The 18,665-nt window shown below is 36.1% G+C and overlaps 1 protein-coding gene across 2 annotated transcripts in view; it reads left to right on the top strand.

Annotated features, from left to right (window-relative positions):
* Nucleotides 1–1,466: 1,466 nt before the first annotated feature.
* The window catches only part of SYK (spleen associated tyrosine kinase), a 108,440-nt gene continuing 91,241 nt past the window's right edge, over nt 1,467–18,665 (top strand). For both annotated transcript variants that reach the window (XM_063454938.1, XM_063454937.1), the window contains exon 1: nt 1,467–1,833. The gene's annotated coding sequence lies outside the window, so the exon portion shown is untranslated. The remainder of the gene's footprint in view (nt 1,834–18,665) is intronic.

Raw genomic sequence — 18,665 nt, 5'->3', positions numbered from 1 at the left:
TTACGAAGATTACTAAAAGCTCAATAGATATAATTGAATGCTATAAACTTTTTCTTATTATAACAGCGCACGTTGAACGTGGTTAAAATAGTATCAGTAGTGTTCTATTCGGCAGAGCTTAAACTTAATATCCTGCTGAGAAGACTGTTTCCAAACAGGTGTTCCAAAGACTGTCAAACACCATCAAAGTTACACTCTATTCAACATTCAATGTGTAGTGAAGTTAAATCTAACTGACAAAATTTAAACTGATTTGGAAAATGTTCCAACTCAATGGTTTGGAATGGCAGCCCAATTCCTTGCCGTTGCAAGACAAACCCAATAAATGCTGAGTACATTATACTTGGCTTCCTTGCGTCTCACCTGCAAACATGTTTCCTCTAAATATACCAGATACCAAAAGTGCACAATTGAAGATTCTATCTTAAAGTAAAAACAAAGCAAAATGTTTAAGAGCCGCCAAAGCACCAACAAGTAACTCCCAAGTACTTATAAAAGATTACAAATACACCGCACTGTCAATGTATTTTTAGGTTTTCTCTAAAATGTCACACAAAGACATTATCTAGATCTTATACCGGATTACAACTCTTTGGAACCAGCTGGTCTTGGAACTGTGTGTCTGTGTGGGAGCGTATTTGTACCTTGAATCTGGACTCTGACCACTGGCCACAGTCAGAACTTGGTAAAGTTTGGACCAAATTATGCAACTTGAAATTTTAGTTCACCATGGTTCAAAGATGAAATCATGATTAACTGAACCTGGATATGCAGTGCTTAGTGGATACATAAACCAGCAGTTTCAAAACTAAAAAAACGATAAAAAGATTGTGTTTCGTGTCAGCAGCCTTAGACATTTTAGATTTATAGTTTACTTTTGCATTATTTTATACATTCCTAGTATCCTTTCTATTTTTAGTGTTTGTAGAAGAATTTTGTGGATACGGCAGGAGGTAATTATATAAATATTATGTGAATATGATATTCATTTTTCACTTTAAGCACATGAATCATCATGAGTAATAGCATACAACCAATGCGTGTGATTCACAATATTTAAAGTTGAATACATAAATCAGCCTGCAGTACGGACTTTATTAAAATATATTGGTGTCTTCAACTCTTCCTGTTCTTTGGAAATAAAGTTTGTTTTGTCATATGTAACTATTGTAAAACACAAAGAAAAAGTACAATACAGTCGTTTGATTACCTCTTTGGCTAATATACACTGAATACAGAAAGCACTTTTGTATATATCAAACAAACCTCAATGTCATATCAATGACATTCCTCGTGTAACAATGTTCTTTCTGTGTTCATGCTTCTGTGAGTAATTTTTAATACTACGAACCTGCAGCTAAGGTTCAGTGACACACAGTTAGTTTATTATGCAATACAATCCTGTATGATAAGAGGACACGAAAATGTAAAAGGAAACAGTGTGGCAAAATAGTCGTTGAGGAAGTCACAGCAAATGTAACATGAACAGAAAATGAGGAAGCAAGTCAGAGTTCCAGTTGTTAGGTTTTAGTGTGTGCCTTTCAGTTTTTACACAGACTTTTCTACAGCACTGACTGTTCATCATGAAAGACACCATTGTGGGTTTTTTTATTGTATTTTCCTAAGCACACTATGAATTCTTTGCTAATTTTTTCCTGAATGATTGATTGTGCTATGGATACAAGTGAACTTCAGTTCCTAAATTTGTCTTAGGTCTCAGAAGATCTGCGCATGTAGACGAAAGGAACTACACAACAAAAGATTCGGCTGTTTGTTGGGGGCCTTGACTACGCCTCATTAGAGCGAGAAAATAAAACTTGAGAAGGAGAGTTGGTAAGAAATATACTTTTACATATTATTTCATGTTTACAGTTTTAACACCGCATTTAATACAGAATTAGAATTTAGTAGGTTTTTATTTTTGAAAATTCTGTGTTAAACTACACCATCACCTTGGTATGCTATTTGATATTGGTATAGCATTTGATAATACATGTTACATTCTGCTCTAAACTAGGAACACGTATGCATGTATGTGGCATTATTGTTATTATTACTATAAGCTATAAATGTATATAACTGCATCTGTTTGATGTTTAGTATGTAGACTATTGTGTGCATTTTAGATTTTTCACTCAGATAAGATAAACATGCCTATCGGTTATTTTATTTATTCTCATTTAAATATAATAGGTAGTAAAAATGTGACTAGACTAAGAATAAGAAAAGACAAGACAAATTTAATTGGAATCCAATGTATCTTACATACAACAGATTAGTAAATGTGATTCAAAATTAATCAATGACCCTTCAAATAAACCTGTAGTTTTCTGTCAATTTGATTAGAGTACATGTGGATATTTACAGCCATCAAAATAAAAATAGAAACAAACAAACAAAAGAGTGGTGAGCACAAATATGAAACGTAACAGTTAATGAAGAAATATTTGCAATTTGTCCGTCTGCAAGAAATTAAGCAATGTGTTCCTTAACTGGTAAATGATCACATGGCAGAATTTATTCCAAAATAACTAGCCTGGACAAATTCTCCAAGTCAAATAGCACCTATTTTCTTTTTTCAAATTTACTTAATTTGACTGACTGTGTTTCGTAATTTGCTATTATTTAGAAAATAGATATATAGAGTATGTCTCTTAATCTCTTAATTAAAAATAAATTGCCAAACACATACATTCAGCTTACGCAGTATGTCTAGCATTAAAAAAGGAGGATATAAAATACATTTATAATATACTCATACTCTTCAGGGATACCAAAAAATACAATATGTAAATCCAAACGCATTTTATAGAATATAGGGGAATCCATTATATTGAAATAGTTTAGCAAGCTTAATAATTCCAATAAAGTGCAAGGTTATTCTTATTAGGGTGATAGATAAAGTGCAAAATTGAACATTAGCGGCAACAACTCCACATTGCCGTTTGTATTTCTTTATTGTTTTAACTACAAAAAGTTTCTTTGTAGGTGTGGCATATATGTAAATATAATGACATCCTGCTATTGGTATACATAGGGCATTTGCTGGAAATTTGGAAATGCAACTTCCTGGAAATATAAACATATCTGTATGAGGATAATAATATCCAAATACACTAAGAACAGTATAAGTATAAGAACAGTTATACCATGCGTAGTTAATGCTATTGTAACAATCATATGCAAAAAAATAATAATCTTGTAGTAAACAAAGTGTCTTGAGACCTCTCGTTCCTTCTCCACCTCCCTGCCAATGCAGGCATGATGTTTGGCCTACACACACACACATACAGCTAGAAGGAGGCGAGCTGCCAAGTTTAGTCACACTGAATGAACGTGTATATATTCCTGGCAGATAAATACACTATATGGACAAACGTTTTGAGACACCTGGTCATTACACCAAGAGGGACTTTTATAACTTGTATTCTAAGTACATAGACATTAATATGTAGTTGGTTTCCACTTTGCAGCTACATAAGGTTTTATTACTCTGGGAGTATCCATAAGATTTGGAGTGTTTCTGTGGCAGTTTTTGCCCATTCATCCAGAAGAACATTTGTGAGGTCAGGCACTGATATTGGACGAGAAGGCTGGGATCTCAATCTCCATTCCAGTTCATCTAAAATGTGCTCAATGAGGTTCTCATGGCTTTGTGTTGGTCAATCAAGTTCTTCCACACCAAACTCATCCAATCATGTCTTTATAGACCTTGCTTTGCGCTCTGGGGTACAGTCATGCTGGAATAGAAAAGTGCCTTGCTGAAACTATTCTCACAATGTTGAAAGCATATCATTGTCCAAAATATCTATTTATGCTGAAGTGAATACCTGAAAAACAATCCTATACCATTACCCCTCCTCCACTTACTGTAACAGTTGCCACATTGCAGTAAGGTAGGTAACATTCGCCTGGCATCCACCAAACCCAGACTTGCCCGTTAGATTGCCAAACAGAGAAGCATGATTCATCACTCCACAAAATGCATTTCCACAGCTCTAAAGTCCGGTGGCGGTGTGCTTTACACACTCAATCTGATCCTTGGCATTGTACTTGGTGAAGTGAGGCTTGCTTGAAGCTGCTTGGCCATGGAAACCCATTCTATGAAAGTATTTCATGTGGCAGAATATCCAAGGAAACCAACGAGCTATTTCTACTCTTTGCTCCACTGTTAGAACTTTGTTCTAAAATGGAACAGCCCTCTCCCTGTAAATTTGCTCATATTTTACATGCTTCCAGACTTTTCATATATATATTTTTTATAAATCACCCATCAAAGAGACTGACGCATAGCTTGTGTTGTTATTTTTGTATACATGTATGATAATGTGGCATCTTCTGCCTTTGATATGTTGTTTTAATCTGTAAACCAGTGTGCTACACATGTTAAAAAGTGGGTTCGGATTTGCAACATTGATGCATTGTAGAAATTCAAGTGATGATTCCTTAATTATTATTTTTTTTTTACAAATGTGGTCTTTTATTTAACTGGTTACTGCTGGTCATATTTACCACCCAGTTTTTATATCTAGTTTATTTAATACGTCTGCTGAAAATTCCTTTTAAAGATTTCCCAAGTATTGCATCCTGCTTCTTTGCAATGTGACTATTTCAGGATATGGCTGAGATCTCTCACCCCATCCCTGCTGTTCTATCATTGTTGTGTTAAAGTGAGGTGCACGCATGTTGTCAAATATCCACAAATACATAAGGATGCACATGCTGAACTCATAATAACTTTAAAATAAATAAATTAACACAACAATGAATGAAAACTGTATGTGAATGAAAGCCGGTGGTTGAACATATATTTTTCATTAATTATTTGTAGTGAGTACATTGATGTGAGCAGTTGTATTGTGCATTACAACATTTTCCAATCTGTTCTTATTGTAGACCAGTAAATATAAATAAACCCTTTCTATCATAATGTGTGTACACGTCCCAACTGTGTTGACATGTGTCCTATAATCCTCTGGTTAATTCCTCTCTTGATCTTTCACTAATTTTCACCATACAAGCAAGGGTTGCTTCGAGAAACACATGGGGCCTCAGCCCAAGTAAAAAATTTACACCTTGGTCCCCTGGCACCTGACACCTCTGCCTCATCTCTTCCTTCCTCCTTGCCACCGCAGTTATCAGGAAGGTTTACTAGTTATCTGACGATAAGCTGGGTCAAAGGCAGAGGTGAAAGATAGGAGGCAGAGGTGTCAGGCAATGGGGGACCAACTTTGGAAAATGGTTTAACCCCTGACAGTAATATGGTGCCTGTACATGCCATTCTTTGATGAGATTATTGTGGGGTGGAAATGTCCTTTAAATAATGGATAAGAGGTATTGTGTATGTTGTCTGGATAGCATTTCACCTCCCAACTGTCACCTCTGTGGACCATCGCTTCTCCTTTAGTAGCCTGGAGAAGCACTATGCTATTAATATATTTTATATCAGGAGGTTGCTAAGAGAATCATCTGCCTAATATAAAAAGTATCCTCTTGCCCTCCACCATCTCTAGAGATTTGAGGCTAAGGAACCCCACAGCCCCTAAAGCCTTCCCACTTATTTCTCTGCTATGCTCCATTCTGACCATTTTTGCAGACTGGAACTTTCTCCCTCCCAAATTCTACAGCAACTTTTATAGGTCGTCTTAATGGCTGCATTCTTTCAGCTAGGGAGGAGAGAGCTTCCCTTACACTTAATACACTACAGATTTTGTTTTTTTTTACATTCTAGTAGAATTGCAGAAGTAGAAGCTCCAATCCCAGAAATGCTGTTAGGTTTTATTTTCTGTTTTGTCACTCGTGATAATATGTCATTCATTACACATAAGTGTGTATTTTCCCTACTCCTGACAATGGACAATGTGTCCAGAACCTCTACTGAACAGGATTGCAGTGAAAGTGGCTTCTGACCTGAACACTTTGCTTAGTCCACTGAATAAAAGAGTATATTTATTATAATTATCAACATTTATATAGCACCAACATATTCCGCAGCGCATTACAATATTATAAAATGGGGAATTTAACAATAGATGAGACAATTACAAAATGTTTGAGGAACAATAGTTTTATCAGGACCCTGCTTAATTAAACGAGCTTACAATCTAAAGTATGTGGGGTATAACAAACACATTAGGAAGACCAGCTTTCGAGATAGCAACAAAGCAACATGATGGGGAAGTAACACAATTGGAAGGTGAGATTGGAGTGTGATCTTTTATGAGAGAGCAAGAAACAGGTTTGTGAAATACAAGTTACTATGGGAGGCTTGAATCCAGAATATTCTGAAGAGATGGATTTTGAGGGACTTCTTAAAGGAACACTATAGGGTTAGGATCACAAATGTTTATTCCTGACCCTATAGCGTTAATACCACCATTTAGATGACATGCCCCCATTACCCTCCTTAAAAGGTAAGATAACCAACCTTATTTCCAGCACCGCACGGGTATGCCAGTAGAAAAGGTATTGGATTGGCTAAGATTGTCAAAGATGCGGAGAGGGGCCGAATGCTGGCTGGGCCAATAAGCATCTCTCTCCTCATAGAGATGCATTGAATCAGTGTATCTCTTTGGGGAAAGCTCAGCATCGCCATGCAAAGCATGGAGATGCTGAATATCAGTGCTGCATCCTGTGTAGCACTGCCCCAAGAAGCACCTATAGTGACCATCTGAGAAGTGGCCACTAGAGGTGTTCCTAGGGAGCAATGTAAACACTGGACCCCGTGCTCACGGTGCCTAGAGGGATATCAGCTACACCTCAGTGACGATGACCAAAGAAGGCCTAAATTGTCATCTGGGGTTGCTGTATCTCTCGTACAGATACATTTAGGCTCTGGACTGCCCTTACAAGTGGAAGTTGACTGATATACTTCAGATATGTTCTCTCTGTAATGGCAAAAGTGAGCAAAAACTATTTTGAGACCTAAACGGGGATTTACCAAAGGGCAAGCTACTCTGAAAAGGCAGTGCTTACATTAAAAGCCTTCAGGGACTGACAGTACGCACCAGAACAATTACAATAAGCTGAAGTTGTTCTGTGACTATAGTGTCCCTTTAAATGATTGAAGACTAGGGGAGAGTCGGGTGATTGCTCTCTTTGTTCTTACTAGATTATTTATCTTCTTATTTTTATCTGGTTTTGTTAGGAAAATGCAATGGTAAAATAGTATCTGTAAACTATATTTTTTGTGATTTTACTCCTGCAGTTAATGTTACATTAATAGGGTTATACGCTAGGGTGAGAATAAAGTTGAATTGAAAGTGAATTTGAAATTTAAGTCCATTAGGTAACCTGGAAGCACAGCTAAATTAGAATTAATTTCCAGATTGGATAGTTTGATCTTGAATTTTAAATTCACCTTACTTTAGTGAAAAGCTCTGTAAGGTTTTTATTGCAGGCCGTGTAGAAATTTTTTCATTACACTTACTAGATTTGATAAAAGTCCTTCTGCTTCTGTATTTGACTTATTCGACCACCATATAAGACAAGCGAAAAAAAAAAAAAAAAAATGATTTATCCCCTTCAATATATCTTATGCAAAGGATTAATAAATAAATACATGTTTGAATGAATTTAGATGTTGTTTTTCTATCATTGAACATCAATCTATTTACTCAGTTTGATGTTTTATCCTAGCAATGAATCTTGTCAAAAATAGTAGTAAGGTGTTATGTAGCAATACTATAGTATGTTTACTGCCAGCTTGTCTTTCACTTCCTCTTGGGAGTAAGATAGCAGGTGGGTTGAACAATTTTGCACTTTCTCATGCTATGCGTATTCTTTAACAAAGGGTTGTTGCACCATTAGTTCACATGTTCTGTATGAGAGGCAATATATGAAATATAACATATTTAGTTAATGTAATTTATCTCAAAAAGGAAATGTTTTTAAAAAGCATTATATTTCTTTAAACAAATATAAGTCACATGAAAGAACCTCCATTTATGTTTTCACCATAACATTACAATAAAGTCAATTAAAATGAATTCCTGATTTCCTTGACGGACAAACTGGTTTAGATTTTAAAATGACTACAACACAAAATCCGTTGTGATTTTTGCATTGGCATTGTGTAGCCCATTAAAAAAGTAATTGAAAAGAAAAGACAATATCTTTATCATAGTTATTTATGACAACTAATTAAATTCACATTTGTAATCAGGGCACAACATTTAAGGTTCTGTGCTAGTAGACTGGTCTAAAAGATACTGGTTACTGCGAGCCTGGATAGTATATTGCACGGTTACAAGGCATGAATTGCTACTTGCCTGGGCTAAATTTGTACTCACAGATGACTGCTGGGTAAGTGAAACATTTAGCCCTGTTTGTAATAATATACAATATACTATATGAAATAAAGGACAATAAAGAACTGCTTTTAAAATGTGCTAGTGCTTTATGTATTCTTTTTTTTTGGTCGCAGATGTACTCTTTTACACCTGTCTGGGAACATTTGAGTCCCAATTACTTTGTGAGTGCATTATAATAATTATAATGTGCCCTATTATAAATGTGATGCTCCATGGGTTTTTGCAAATTGTTTATTTTTTACTTTTCTGTATTTAAAAGTGGTGTATTTTTGCAATTTAGAGGGTGATGGATTTACTCCAGTTTATTTCACTTTTACCAATAACTAATTCAAATGTTGTTGTTTTTTGTTTTTTTTTTGCTGCAAATCTTTGAAGCTTTGTTAATAACCCCAGTTGTCTTACTTCAAATCTTGGTATGTACACAAGCAATGATCTGTTGTTTTTCTTGTTCCTTTTAAATATAAACCCCCAAACCAGTTTTACTTGGAAATATTAAGAGTTCCATATTTTCAAGAAAGCAGAGCTTGTGGACTCTCTGACCTTCTATCCATGTCAATTACGCCTTTGTAATTCACAGAAGGGATATGTGAGATTGTTATTTTATGTAAATCTCATAGTTAAATGTATTTGTTAGTTTATGTCACAAACATACACCCATACCATGTGAAATGTATAGTCGTGGATTTATTGATTGAACTTGATAAAAAGTCAGTCTACCAGCTACCTAATTCTAAATAAATGTATTTAAAAATGTGAGTACATGACCCCTTTTTAACTTAGGTAAGCCAGTGGAATTATTCCCAAACATGATAAGTATTTATGATTCACACAGGTGGTGGACATTAATTTGCTTTGTTATAAGATTGATGAAAAAATTTCTTTTATATGGGGATACTCTGATATCTTGGGGAACCTCTGCAACATACATAATTCCCTTACACTAACCTGGATTCCCAAGACTCTTTGTTAAGCAGAGAATCTGGTGCAATATTAGCCAATTCCACACACAACATAAGTGTCAGTAAATAAAACAATTAGTGGAGTCCCTTGGACCCCTACCCTTTAACTTGAAGTGAGCCTTACACGGTTATTCACTGGCAGGAATTCAAAGTGAATTTCAAATTAACGGGCCAAGAGAGCCAAACTGGAAAGATTTTTCATGTAAGCTTTACTTCCATAGACCTTAAATTTAAAATTACTTTAAATTTACTATGAATTCACGACAATTCTATGTTTGGTGAATAACCCTTTTAAATCTCTCTTATTTCACATCAGATATGCAGGATGTGGTTAATATAGAATAATCCCATTTCCACCTGGTATTACTCCTAAAAACATTTGCTAAACCCCCTCTTTCTTTTCACACACTAGGAGATCCAACAATATATTACGCTAAATCAAATCCAGCTCATATACACATAGGTTTGAAGACAAGGAGTTAAATTTCTTGAGGTTAGACACTACAATATAATCACTCTGCTTTGTAAATGGCATGCTTGTTATCTTTGATATTTTTTCTAAAATATGTCTGTTGCACTGAGGTCATATGTAAGAAAACTGCAAAAAAAGATTCTTTGTAAGGCATGACTTGTTATAAAAACCGAGGTGCATTTTAGCGGAATATATATATACTTTTCAGGGGGTCCATTTTCTCTTTTTAGTTTTAAGTTGGTTGAGCTTAAATCATCTTTCAAAGTGAAAGGAAAAAAAAACCCAATTGGAAACATCTCAAGCTTTGCTTAGGCAAAGATATGTCAATTGTCTAATAATTGATAGAAATGTTGTAATAGGTTATCAACAGATTACAACTCACTATGCAGTAAATATATTTAAATTTCTTTAACACAAATAGACAGATAAACTGACTGATAGAATGAAAAACAGGTGTGTATATATTTATTTATGAAATATTTTACCAGGATGGATACATTGAGATTTCTCTCGTTTTCAAGCATGCCTCCAGTCCACAAAACATTGCATTGTTACAATAGGATACAGTATTAAAAAAATACAATATACAAACCCATTATATATATGTGTATATATATATATATATATATATATATATATATATATATATATATACATACACACATACCTGTATATACATTTAATACATTATTATTATTATTATTATTATTATTATGATATTTATAGAGCTCCGTCAAATTCCGCAGTACTTTACAATGGGTGGACGAACAGACATGTAGTTGTAACCAGACAAGTTGGACACACAGGAACAGAGGGGTTGAGGGCCCTGCTCAATGAGCTTACATGCTAGAGGGAGTGGGGTAAAATGACACAAAAAGCTAAGGATAGTATTAGACTAGTGACAGTTGCAGAAGAGGAATCAGTTGAGAGCTCTTAACAGTTTAATTGATACGCTTTTATGAAGAAGTGGGTTTTTAACGATTTTTTGAAGGAGTGGAGACTGGGTAAGCATCTAACGGAGGAGGGAAGCGAGTTCCACAGGAACGGTGCAGCCCTCGAGAAAACAGGTAATAAATATATTCAACCATGACAGTTGCATTATATATATAGTCCAGTTTGTTGCCAAGTCCTGTAGGTTCCAACTCAAAAACATAGCCCGCATCCGCCCCTTTCTTACGCAAGATGCTACCAAGGAGCTTGTCCATGCTCTAGTAATTTCCCGCATGGATTACTGTAACCCTCTCCTGATTGGTCTCCCCAAAAGCCGTACTGCCCCGCTACAGTCTGTAATGAATGCTGCAGCTAGACTGATTTTCCTATCCAGTCGGTCCTCTCACACCTCGCCCCTCTGCCAGTCCTTACATTGGCTCCCTGTATCCTATAGGAGTCAATTCAAAGTGCTAACCCATACATTTAAAGCACTGAACAATTCCAGCCCCTCTTATATCTCTTCACTGATCCAGAGGTATGCCCCTCCTCGTACCCTCCGCTCTGCCCGCGACCACCTCCTGACCGCTGCTCGCACCCGTACGGCCAACTCACGCTTGCAGGACCTCTCACGGGCGGCTCCTCTCCTATGGAATAACTTGCCTACTGCCATCAGACTCTCCCCTAGTCTTCAATCATTTAAGAAGAGCCTTAAAACCCATCTCTTCAGGAAAGCGTATGGCCTCCCAGAGTAATCTCTCCCTTACATACCTGTCTCTTGCTCTCCTATGGGATAGTGCTTTGCTCTCTCCTCCAGCTCTGCTTCACTCCTACTTGATATTTCCTATCCTAATGTTTCTAATACCCCACCTCCTATAGACTGTAAGCTCATTTGAGCAGGGTCCTCTTCAACCTATTATTCCTGTAAGTTTTCTTGTAATTGTCTTATTTATTGTTACATCCCCCCTCTCAAAATATTGTAAAGCGCTACGGAATCTGTTGGCGCTATATAAATGGCAATAATAATAATAATATAATATACGTTTTGATTTCAGTGCAGTGAAAGCAAGGTGAAAGCTTCTTCACATTGCTTTATATAAGGAACACACAAAGAAAATACAATCAAATCTCCATAATGTAAATTTATTTTCCCATATTATTTTCCATTTCTTTTTCTTTTTATCATAACTGCAACTTCCTGTCAATCACTGTTATAACCTCTACCCTTTACTGCTTCAACATAGGCCTAGATTTAATATTGTTGGATAAGATTTCCAAATCATTTCATATTTTGGATAAATATTTCCAATTATTTTTTTAAAATATTAGAATATTAAAAAATATATAATATTAAAAAAATGTATAACTATGTCAAAATTCTCTAAATATCGCAAGCCTAACACCCGAGCCGACTAGACGCCATTTCCCTGAGCTCCTAGCATTAGCTGCTAAATCCGTCTAAATCTACGATTCCAGCACACAATCTACTGGATATTTCAATTGCTTTCCCCTCCCAGTTCCGTAAACTAGGCTCTGATGCCCTTTTTATTCCCGTAGATGGGCAGGAAAGTGCACCGCAGGTCTGGAGCCTATTAAAAAATATATAATATTAAAAAAATGTATAACTATGTCAAAATTCTCTAAATATCGCAAGCCTAACACCCGAGCCGACTAGACGCCATTTCCCTGAGCTCCTAGCATTAGCTGCTAAATCCGTCTAAATCTACGATTCCAGCACACAATCTACTGGATATTTCAATTGCTTTCCCTCCCAGTTCCGTAAACTAGGGGCTGATGCCCTTTTTATTCCCGTAGATGGGCAGGAAAGTGCACCGCAGGTCTGGGGCCTACACTGCTCCATCGTCAGAGAAGACCATACTCTCGTACCCTCACCACACTGCCGAAATCATGGCCCGGTGATCGGAGAAAACACAAGGATATACAGGTACTGACTCTCGAGACATTCGCATCTTGATGCCGATTCCACCTCCTCGGAACATGCCATGGAGGAGCCCATGGAACCTCCAGCACAAACACACATCACAGGGCCTGTGGATCCAGATGCAGTGACACCAACCACTAAGCTGGACATCAAGAACCTGCTGGAATTAAAACAGATGTCTGCGGCTGATATGGACCTGATAAAAACAGAGGTTCAGGCGGTGACAGCCCCAGTACAGGCCCTGAAGAAGCCATAACAGAGGCACAACAAGAAGTTTAGTCCTTAAAGGAAGACTTCCTTCACTTCCAGTCCTCCCACACAAGAGTCAACCTGGCAGAGGACTGGAATAGGCACACCAATCTAAAGATCAGGGCCATACCGGACGCAATTGGTCCCGACAAACTACCTCACTATATTAGAAGACTTACAGCTGCACTGGTGCCACATGCTCAGCCTCACGCGATGTCAAACCCTGACAGACAAACAGCGCATTTTAGCTGCGGTGAAAGACAAGATTCCACTGGACTTTGAATCATCACAGCTCTTGTTCTTCCAAGACCTAACGCGAAAAACGCTACCGTGGAGACAATCACTGAGACCAGTAACTAGCTGGCTCAGGGACACAGGGATAGAGTACAGATGGACATTGCCAAGTGCTCTGACAGTCACCCGCAATGGTACTGCCCTGAAACTCACCACACTGTCCGAAGCAGTCCCGTTCCTCCATGCCTTGGGACTCCCAGAGAATTCAGACCCTCAAGAAATCCCGACCACGTCGCATGCATGGGACTCCTCAAGGACTGTCCCTTTCACTCCCTGAATGAGAGAAACCCTGGGAGCAATGCTAAGGGCATTAACATATCATTATGTTATGTTTTCCACTTTTACAAATTTTTCTTCTGTTCTCTTTTGTTGTTTCAATATGTTTAAGTTAACCAGTGAGCAATTTAATAAGTGGCTTTACCGCCTGTCAGAAAGCTCTAAACGGCCACAAGAGAGCTATGGCTCTCACTAGCACCCCTTTCCCCCGTGATTCCTTTGGTTAGGGGTCATCAAGTGACTCTGTCTCAACCCACACAGACCCCACCTAGGTTATGTATATTTCTATGTGTACTGCATGGCATCCTGCACCCACCTGACTGTGTTAATATCCAAACTTCATGCTCAGCTTATGCCCTAATAACACAGGTCACCACCTCTTGACCAAAGCTCTATCCACTTCACACCCAGAATAGACATGGGGTGACTGGCCAACTATACCCAGGAGGCATACCCTTATGTGGCATTTGTGCCGGTCAGTTCCGCCGAGGGAACTTAATGTGTCCTCCCATGCTCCCTACCCTTTACAACCACCACATAGGTTCTAGTCTTGTACTGACTCATCATCTTAGGCAATCTGCCCAAACAACCTCAAAACCCGTAACTTAATTGCAAGTTCAGCCCTTCATCTGAAGACGAGCACATACGCAAGCCATGTCCTGAAGGGGTCCTAGCACTAACTTGCCCCGGACCGGCTACCAGAAACATCTGCTTTCATGCAATAGAATAGCGACTAGAATACCTGTGTTCATGTTATCCTTATCACATATTTCCTTCATTTAAAATTGTGCAACTGCTTCTATGCCATGCCTCTGTTTATACTACGTACAACAATATTGTGCTTGCATTTGCTGTTGGGGCAAAACAAGCCTGTCTGCAACCACATGCACAATAAAAACAAAGACTAACAGAAAAACGATTAAAATATTGCAAAATGTAAATATTTTTCATAATATTAAATAATTTTTTTTAAAAATTCTATAATATTAAATCATTGGGAAAAAATCATCCAAGAATATTAAATTGAGGCCATAGTCAGTGAGGCAGGAGAAACAGAAGCAATGCATTTGTTTTTCATCTTCCTGTGCAATATGTGGCATAGCTGTGCACATACTGAACTGAATTATGATGTAAATTATTAATATACAAAAGTGAATTTCAATGTTTTATTCAATGACGTAATTTGCAGAGAAGAATGTATTTATACAGTTTATATAAATACTACTGATCCATGAAGTGGTGATTTTTGTTTCCTTCTTTTTTTTTTCTCTACTATCAGTTAACTGTGTATATAGTAACCGTGTACAGTAAATAAACAACTCTCAGCAAATTGATTTCATTTTTCCCATACACAATATTGGTTTTGCTTTGTTTGTTCTCGAAAATACTACACACTAGATTAAACTTCTATTTTCTATAAGATATCAATATAAGAAAATCAAATTTAGCTGCATAAGAAAGAAAATGTAATACTTTGTGAGGAACAATACTTTAATATAGCACAGTGAACAAGCTTTCTCAAAAAGTGGGTGATGAAGGTTACTCTTATATCATGGCTAATGAGAATGTATTTTTTAAAGTATTTTCCTAAGTGAATATTTTTATATTAGCTCGAGGTTTTCTAACTTTAATACTTTAAATTGCTCCAGAGACATTGGTAACTTAGTCCGTCAAGTTTAATATAGTATTAAACTGGCCATCGATTATACAGGTTGGTTGTGACGTCATGGCCCCCATACCCACTAATGTACAATAGGTGAAATGTTAACAGACATAAAGTGCATTTGTGGCTGCTTCATAGTATAGTTCCCCATTCCCTGGGCAGTTTCATTGAGTTGAAAAATATATAACAATATCAAAGGTCAAGAGGATCATCTTTATTTGTGCAATGGTCTCCTCCATTCCTTTGCCTGATATTTCATGAGTAATGAGTAAAATATTTAAGTGTTCTACTACAATGGAGACCTAGGCACTTTTCAAAGTTGTAGATAACATGTAGTGACCTGGGGGTATAACTGAAAGACTTATATTTATCTGAAGCTCTTTCCAACTGCCGTTGCCATCTTTCTTCAGCTCCTATTGCTTCATCTCGCAGAAGCCATGTCAACGATGTACTCTTGCTCATGCATAGAAGTACAGCTCTGTGGAAGATTCCGCACGAACTATCCTCCATAAACCAACTCTCACAATGTGTGAGAAGAAGACTTTTCCCAAAGCCATTGCTAGTGGGAATTTGCAAAGCTGACAACGGAAACTCCATCCTTTCTCAACTTAGGTTTTGCCTATAAGACACAATAGTCTATATTTTGTCTTATAATTTCTCTTGATATTTCAATAAAATGTCAACACATTTAATACAAGTATGTCACAAAATAAGTTATCCTTTTGAAATACTCAAATAGTGCTATGAAGCGAGAGAGCCCCTGGCATTCCTTCACCCGTGTGCAGCAGGTGAGGGCATCTTGCTAGGCAGCATTTCATAAAAAACAAGCCCTACTTAGGTAGAATATATTAAACCATGCAACTTTGTACAGATAAAATGATATTTAATGAGTCTAACAGTAGAATGGAATAACCAACTATTTTAACATATGTCTTGTGCATCACAATGCTGGTGTTGTTTCAAAGAAAAAAGAATAACATCAGAAAAAGGAATGATAAATTCTCCTATCAATTGCCTGTTTAGGCCTTGATGTAATCTTATTAGATACACTTTCAAACTTTTTTTTTAACATTTTTGGATACATTTTTAAAATTGTGCAATATTATGAAAAATGGTAAAATGTTGTAATATTTTGATAGATTTTGATACATTGATATATTTTTTTATATTTTAATATCATGGAAAAACATGTTTAAAGTTTAGCCAAACCTATTAAACCATTTAAAAAAATCTAACAAACAATATTAAATCAAAGCCTTAGTCTGTAGCATTGTCTTGTGGGTGAGGGTGCCATTTGTACAAATTATGTATATATTTTTATATATTTACCCCTATGCCCCTTATTTGTTATTTGGAAATCTATGGTAGTTTTTTGGAAGGATATGTCTCAGGGTTGCAACATTGGACAAGATTATAATTTTTCTCATTGAAAGTACTTATACATATTTTTTTTTATTTGGGGCTACCATGCTCCCTGTAAAATAGTGGTGCTAATTCTACCTACCTCAAACCTTTGAGAATGTTACCCTAATTTTCTAAACATATGTTGGTAACATCAGTTTGATAGAATTTGTGGAACACAATCGTCATTATATATTTCCTAAAATATTATCTAGAAAACATTTGATCCAGATAGTATTGCATCTTTTGTTTTTAAGATTTTCCATCTGTCTTTGTAGAACGTTTGTATGTATTAATCAAATGGTTATATATGCTTAGGAGACTTTACAGATATATTGATGTTCATGCGTTTTTGTATTGTTTTGTTTTTCAGTTTATCTTGTTGGTTTCAAGTGTCTAGGTTCAATATTTTTTAAACGTGCTACCTTTGACTCAAAAATCAAGTTTAATTGCTAAGGTTTCTTTCTACATTCTTGGGGCAACAGTGGCTTTCTAAGAGATACATTGTATTCCTAGTTTTGCATGTGAGTTATACATATTATTACATATACATTTATATAGTATCAACTATTTTGGTGGATGTACATGCTATGCAATTTCTGAAATTTATAAAACTTTTTTGGAAAAAAATAACTTTTCCCTTTTTTTTTTTTATATGTTGTCTTTATAGTGTCATTTTTAGTTAGATTCATTTCTCTTTCTTGAGGATTTTCCAATGCATATTAAGAGGTGACAAGAGCTTATTTGAACGAACATTCTAGGGGACATTTAGAATCGTACTGCAGAAACATTACCCAATGTCTTTATACATTAGTGTTTAGTATGGTGCTATTTAACTGGGTTAGCTAGATCAGATGTATGTAGGAAATTTTTTTTTTTTTTTTGGAATTTCAACAATTTTTCATTTTTTTTTTAATCTAAAAATGTATATCACTTTTATTGGCCACAGTTGTATTTAACAAATTGAAAGCACCCAGCTAATGCAATTGGTATTACTCTATAATTTCTGCCTATGATCCATTACACTGCCTTATGATCAATCTGCTATTCTTTATCTACATTTATTGTTATATATTAGATACTATATCAGACTTTCATAGCCCCCAGTAGCTCATAAGAAGTATCTGGGTGCTTTTAATTTGTATGCAATTTGGCAACATAGTATCAGGTTACGTTCACCTGCTTTCTAGTCTATTTCCAAGCTGGTAGATCATTCTGACTATCTATATAGGATCCATCTGCCCAATTTACATTTTTTTCTATTTTTTCACTTCATCACATTTTTCTGGCACAGTTTTTTTGTGTGTGCTTTTGTATCATCCTTTAATAAATTTGTGAATGATACATTTTTAAGGTTTTCTCATTCCAATGTTGGACTAGTACTTTAATATGGGTAATTGGATTGGCATTGGGCTTGTTTCCTACTAGTCTGCACTAATCTTCTTATTGATCATTAGTACAACAGTACAGAAGCAACTCGAATGGGTAACAGTCATATCAGAACAATGTGAACAAACATATCAGAACAAACTTATAAACAAACTTATAAACAATATATAAACTAAACAAAATTTAGAAGAGGCAGTGAAATTCATGTCAGTTGCAAGGCCAATTAAATATTCATTAATAAGAATTGCACACTATGAAGCTGATTAGCGATGTAAATATGATTTTCATGAAATGCAATGTGTTTTAAATGCTAGTTGTCAGTCAGACATTTTCAATGGTATTAATTCTTATTTATCTTGTTTTATTAATTTTATCCATTTCTATATTCTTTGTCAATCTAGAATGCAAGGGGTTGCTGAGATGCCAAATTATTATTATTATTTCAAGGGAGGGGGGTTATCCTGAAACCAAGGACTGTGTAAGCTGGGTCAATATACTCTGTAGACATCAACCAATATGTCCTCAATACTAGCTACAGGTGCCAAAAATAATAGAGAAAATGTCTTATGGGTGGAAAGAAAGATACCTCAACAATAGCACTCTTAGGCTTTCACATTTACCTGGGCATAACACAGGGATGAATGACCAGAGTGTTTGCCCAGTGTTCCAATGCAGAGTGCAGAATGCAGAACAATATCCTTTATGGTTTATGTCTTTGTTTAGTTTACGTATGTAGGTCTTTCAGACTCTTCTAAATATGAGAAGGTATAGAGTGGAGAAT

Source organism: Pelobates fuscus, chromosome 5 (assembly GCF_036172605.1).
Source record: "Pelobates fuscus isolate aPelFus1 chromosome 5, aPelFus1.pri, whole genome shotgun sequence".
In the NCBI taxonomy this organism is placed as follows: Eukaryota; Metazoa; Chordata; class Amphibia; order Anura; family Pelobatidae; genus Pelobates; species Pelobates fuscus.
Note: the sequence above shows the minus strand (reverse complement) of the source record. Positions and strands in the feature narration are given on the sequence as shown.